A 6,951-nucleotide genomic window follows, 5' to 3' on the forward strand; every position below is an offset into this window, starting at 1 on the left:
ACATAAAATTTTATTTCACTTATAACTTCTGATTTTTTTTTGTTGTTGTTATTGAATTATTATTTATTGTTAAAATATTTTTACAATCAGAGTTTAACAATTATTAATAAATCAATATATTTAAATTAAAAAAAAAAAAAAATTTTTTAAATGTATATGAAGTCGAATTCGAACCTATGTATAAGTTCCCTTTATAAGTTCTAAATATTTCATTAATTAAAATTTCTTTTGGCTATAACTCTGAAACCAATGAAAATAAGTACCACTTATCATATATTGTTGAAAAGCTCTCAATGAGGACTTATTACTGCAGTTAAGAAAAAGTCCAAAACCAAAATCTTTTTTTATTTTGGCTTTTTTGGACACATTGATCTAGTCGATTGCAATCTAAAGGGGTGTGCACAACTAGATGTACAACAGTCCTAAATCCAAAATTTCAACATTCTATGGATAATTGTTTTTGAGTTGTGCGAGATACATACATACGTACATCTGTACATACATACGTATGTACAGACGTCACACCAAAACTAGTCAAAATGGATTCAGGGATGGTCAAAATGGATATTTCCATTGAAATCTGAAAACAAAATTTTTTGTGATCACAGTACTTTTTTTATTTTCTACAAGGAAGAAAAACAGATCACATAAAGAAATTAAAAACTTCATCATACCCCATAACGTAACATTAGCATTAATTCATTTACACCCCAGTAATAGAAAACTTTATTCTTAAAATCAGATAAAACAAATGAAGTACCATAAGAATACATCTCAAAAATAATACAGTACTAGACATTATTACAAAACAATATTATATTCTCAAACAAATGTGCATGTAATCTAACGGCTTTCCTATGGGTTATATTTCCAGTAGTATAGCTGAAATATCTGCAACATGTAGAATGATAAACTGTGTTACTTACCAAAATTAAACAAGATCACATATTATATTTACAATGAATAAACTTATTGTACCAAGGCATTGTAAGGCAGTTATTACCACAGATAAGCAAATTATACCGATTAAACTTTACACCTGAATATGAACACATTAAAAAAACGAATTTTCTTGAGCTCACTATTACAAACAACAAACAAAAATACACTTAAAAAATACACAGAAAACCAGCAATGGAAGTTGGTCACCTTCATAACATTTTAAACCACTCAACCTCACATAAATTATGAGCATTTATATTATCTACAGTTAACTATGTCACCTGAAGACCTCATAGAAGTACTCGATACTATTATAAAACACCTAGCCCACTCAAATGGATGTAACAGCACACTCAGTGATAAAGTCTTATAAAAATAAATAGAAATTAACAAAAAAATAAACAAAACAAAAAATACATTACATTAAAAATATAAGTTAAAGAATTAAAGCAAATAGTTTATGAGTATAAACAAATCAGAGTATGATATGGCCTTTGGAATAACAACTAAAACAAAATTCATACAGAAAAAAATCACTAAATGAACACAATATTCCTGATATATAAACTGAACTGCTGTCACTACACAATGATCAAATGTAAGCAGCTTCAAATAAAGATTCAATGAACAATTGAAAACCCTCCATAACAAAATCTACATTAATCTTGATATTGTACTTACAAATAAACACCAACATATTTGAAAGCTATTTAATAAACAATATAAAAACACATAACAACATATGTTAAATGTACAGACATGATTCATATCCAGTACATTTTATGATCACATTTTTATTACATACGAGGTGTGATAAAAAAATACGGTGAATGAATTTTTATAACGGCAACTGCCGACGCTACATCGATATGCTGTAATTTGTCCAATAGCGTGATCAACTGGGACAGGCAGGTACAAGTTGTAACACGTTTGAGCTTGCCAGTCAGCTGTCAGAGCCGCTAGAGTGAGGTTGTGTTTATCGTGTCTGTCGCGCAACATGGATTTTGAAAATTGTGTGTCAATTTGCACGGATTTGAAGGGTCGTCTTCATGCAAATCCGGACTTCATGGCCAAAATTGTAACTGGAGATGAAAGTTGGCTCTATGGCTATGACCCTGAGACCAAAATGCAGAGTCCCCAATGGAAAACCAGTTCATCTCGCCCTAAAAAGGCACGTCAGTCAAAATTCAACATCAAGGTCATGCTCGTTGTTTTTTTTCGATAGTGAGGGCATAGTGCGATCAGAGTTCGTTCCAAGGGGAACAACTGTAAACTCTGAACTTTTTAAGGGTGTACTGCAACGTTTGCGAAAGGACGTACGAAAAAGGTGACCAAAAAAATGGACCATTGTCTTCCTTCTTCACCACGACAACGCGCCGTGTCACACCTCGCTTCTCATTCGCGAGTTTTTGGCCGAAAAAAGTGTTCCTGTCTGTCCACATCCGCCATACTCACCGGATTTAGCACCATGCGACTTTTGGCTCTTACCAAAAATTAAAACTGTGCTTAAAGGAATACGTTTTGACACCATTGCTGACATTGAGAGGGCCACGACCGAGCAGCTGAAAGCCCTTCCGAAAGACACCTTTCAGAAATGCCTCCAGTCATGGAGTCAACGTTGGGATAAGTGCATTGCTAGCCAAGGACAGTACTTTGAAGAAGATTTCATCGAATTCTATGTAACCTTATTACTTTTTTAATAAAAAATTATTCACCGTATTTTTTGATCACACCTCGTATTTACCAAATTAGAAATACACCAACATCAACTGTCACCTTAGTGAAAACAACATTACTAAATGTGGTTTGCAAGGTCTACTAAAACAGTTTTGAAATAAGTTATTGAAAAATATTTAACATTTAATTTGGTTTGTATGGTAACTTTTAAATAGACTAAAGGAATCTGATTTTCTGAATAAATTATCTAAATTGTTTATTGTTATTTTATTTGTATGGTTGTTCAGATAATATTTGTAGTTTAGTTAACTTATATTGTGTTTCTTATTTAAGGATCGATGTGGGACAATTCGTAGGAAATCTGAACCTAGCTGCTTTATGAACCGCTGTAACAAATCTACTGTTGAAATACGAATTTCTGAATCGGACTTAAGTGCAGAGAAACCACAAATTGAAAAAAAAGTGTACTCTGGAAGATATAATCATCCAACTGCTGAATCAAAACCGTGAATTTCAACGGGTGCTAAGGAAGCAACGAGTTTGGAGAAGACGTAGTCCAACTGCAGAAACTAGTGACGAAGAAGATGAACCTCAAACTACACGAACTACCGCCACAACGAATTGATCTGCATGTAATATGAAAGTATTATCATGGTTAGGAATAAGTGTGCTTTTACACAACGTCCGCATTATCTACCACAATCCAGCACACTTTGGTCTAATGAAAGAACTAGTCTTACTGGAGATGGTATATTGTCTATACATTGATTAGTAGTGTTCATGTAACTACATGATACTATATTTTCATAAAATCTCTCATAAATTTTAAATTTATTATTCTCTTATTGAGTTTTTAATGCATGTAAAATGATGTATCAGGTTCAAAAGAGATTAAATTGAATTTAGAAATAGGATTATAATCCATTTTTATACAGCAAAATCAGTATAATCTTAGGTGTAATACTACTGGCTGGCCTTAGCCAGTATTTAGTTCTAGGTTACTATAGTTAGTATTGTTAGGTGAATTATAGAATCATAATTTTGGAATCATGATTATAGAATGATAATATTTTTATGTAGCTCATCAAACAGCAAGAGATGAATATCGAAAATTAAAAACACAACTGCCAAAAAAAGCATTGGTGATGAATATTGCTATTAAATGTAGGATAATTGAAGAGCGTGGGTGACAATCTTGTATATATTTTTTTTAAATTTGTTAAACCTATTTTTTATATAGCCTATCATACTCTCGCTAGTGTAAGGATTCCAATGTGTGGTCATAACATCTAAATTGATTCAGCCATTGAGCTGCTACAGTGGAACAAACAAACATACATACATCTTAAATGTATTACACTCCTTTTTGGGCAGTCGTGTAAGTAAAAGAAAGGGATTAGTAGTAATATTTAGTAATAAAATTGTGGCGCAAAGTGGACCAATGGTGGTGTGCCGGGCAACTGCACATGGCTCTTACTACAACTCTCTCCTGCTAGAAGCAATCCAGTGTCAAATAATTTACAAATTATTTAATTTAATTTCTATGCATAGATCATTTTTATTTGTATTTGTATTTACTTATTATTTATTAATTTTATTAACAAAAGAAAGGGATTATTAGTTTATATTTAGCAATAAAATTGTGGCGCGTAGCAGACCAATGGCGGTGCACCAGGTGGCTGCACACAGCTCCCTCCATGACTCTCTCCTACTTGAAGCAGTACATTGACAATTGATTTACTGATTATTTTATTTAATTTCTAAGCGTACATTAATTTTAATTATATTTCATACTTGTATTTTTATTTATTTATTAATTTTATTAATAAAAGAAAGGAACTATTAGTTAACATTTAGCAATAAAAATTTCATCCTCACATAATTGAACATACTGCCTGTCAAAAATCGTATGATTTTTTTTTCTTAAATGCTTATAAGCAATAAGTAAGAAGAATCAACACCAACAAATAAGAGAAAGAAGAAAGAACTTGCTTACATGATTGAACATATTGCCTGTCAAAAATCATAATTTATTTTTCCTAATTGTTCACAAACAATAAATAGCAGTAATAATAATTATAAAATAGATTAATAAATTGTATTACCATTATTCATTCATTCAGTATCTTAAATCTTAAAACACAACTATTTTTGATAAATAAATTGAGGAAAAAATTTGTACTATCGATTATCAATTTAGAATCGTATATTTGATTTTTTTTGTGGCCTTCTAGTTAAATTTAAACTTTAATGTTTAATATTCTTTTTCAGATCTCTTAGAAGTTGCTGGTCAGATCAGGAAAGTTTGAGTCGGCAGGATTTGTCAGGTGAGTATGATAATTTGCAACATGTGTGGGAAGGTGTTCATTTGCTAGATGAGCAGAAAATGAGCTTGAAGCGTTCACAGTCATTTTCCAGTCAGAACAGTTCACCAGATGAGTCAGTAGTTGGGTGCAGCTTATTAAGACTTTCACCTACTTCTCCAGCTGTATGACTTCGTCAACAACATCAACATCTTGCTGTTGCAAGTCCTACAAGCAAAAAATCTGGATCATTACCACATAGCTTTCCTCTTAGTCATACTCCTGAATGGCGATCAACTCCAGAAAGACCTATCACCATTGCTTCAGACAAACCTCAAGAACTTAATTTAGATGATATGGAACAGTACATGGACAGAGAGAAGAATAGTTGTTTAACTTGGAAACATAAGTTTCCTGTACCCACCCCTGTAGATTACACGACTGAAGAAGAGACTACTATTGAATATAGTGTAAGTATGCAACATCTTAATGTTCACCCAGAGTATAAGATTTATAGACCCAGTGTTACAAAAGCTACATTAAAACATGTAATATCAAGTGTAAGCAGTAAATTGGCCAGTTTGAGGGTCAGTTCTGAAATGTTAGATGAGACAGAGATGGAAAAAAGAGGTCGTTTAATGCAAGCTTTAGCAAAGTTAAGGCATCGAAAGGATGAAGAAAGCAATCTTCCAGTTTATAAACAAGGTAGTTCTGGACTTGGGGCTCGAATTGCTCATGGGTCAGATTATGCAGATCCAAGGGTGTTATTTCCATCGATAACATCATCAAAAAAAGCTGCTTCTTGGCATTAGGCCGTAATCAGTTCTTTCACTAGTCTCAAATTTAACTTCATCAAGTGATAGAGATAAAACATCAGGTTACGGTGGAAGTGTAGCATCTAATTCAACACAGAATCAACAGAAGGTTGATTCAAAAAGGTAACAGAAGAACACATTATTGAAAGCGATGGTTCGGCAGATAGTTTTTATGAACGTTCATTTGAAGCAATTGAAAACACCATAGATAGTGAAACGTATAGAGATAGTGCGGTATTTAGTGATCCTGAAGAAAGTATTGAAATCATTTATAAACCAAATATTAAAAGACATAAAATACCTTCAGCTATTCCAGTTAAACTAAGCAATTTACGAACTGTTTAGATTACTAATAAACAGCAACCCCCTCCACCCCCACTGACACAAACAATTAAAAGTATATCTAAACAAGAACCTGATGAAGGGGATTCTAGCTCAGTTGCTTCAACAATTATTGAAAACACATGTGCAACTACTTCTCGAGGCTGGGTTAAGCATGTGATTGGAAAACTACAGGGTGATTCTACTTCACAAACATAAAGTACAAGGCTTAAAATCTTCATAATATAATAGTCAGTGTTTTATTACACTCACATAAATTTTGTAAGAATTAAAATTACAGTTTTATGAAATCTTAATCATTGGTACATAGTACTATTTATCTAAAATTTTTGAAATGATTTTAAGTTTTTAAATTTTTGTTAATATAATGTAAGAGTAATAAAATATTTTGTACAAAATTGACAAAACATTTTTGGATAGCATTTTACAGCCTCTGCATAGTATTATTCCAATGTGCACATAGAAGGAATTTTTTTAATTTGTGTACGTACTGTTCAAGTTATATGCTATTTAGCATCAGCATACCCACTTAATTTTACTGGAATGGTTTTTCTTTAATATTTTGAGAATTTATTCTTTCTAATAAAAATAAAAGAAAATAAGGTTATTGTAAGTTTTTTTGTAATTTATTATTTTTATAACCTGTTCAAATAGGAAACCGTTTTAGGAGCTTTACATCTTATAAATATCAGGTACTTATTTAAAAGATGAGTGCCAAATCAGCTTTTTTATGAGCTAGAAACAGTTCTTTCATTATGATTTATATTTACTGTAATTCTTCATTGCATTATTTTAGATTTACATATGCTTGTAATTAGTATTATATGTTACAGTTATTATTCCCAACATAATTTCTTGAGGATGTTACTTCC

The 6,951-nt window shown here is 31.7% G+C and overlaps 1 pseudogene; it reads left to right on the plus strand.

The window, feature by feature from the left end:
- Positions 1–1,216: 1,216 nt before the first annotated feature.
- Positions 1,217–6,277, plus strand: LOC142317951 (uncharacterized; annotated as a pseudogene).
- The last annotated feature ends 674 nt before the right edge of the window (positions 6,278–6,951 follow it).

The sequence above is a fragment of the Lycorma delicatula genome, chromosome 1 (genome assembly GCF_047948215.1).
Source record: "Lycorma delicatula isolate Av1 chromosome 1, ASM4794821v1, whole genome shotgun sequence".
NCBI classification, from domain to species: Eukaryota; Metazoa; Arthropoda; class Insecta; order Hemiptera; family Fulgoridae; genus Lycorma; species Lycorma delicatula.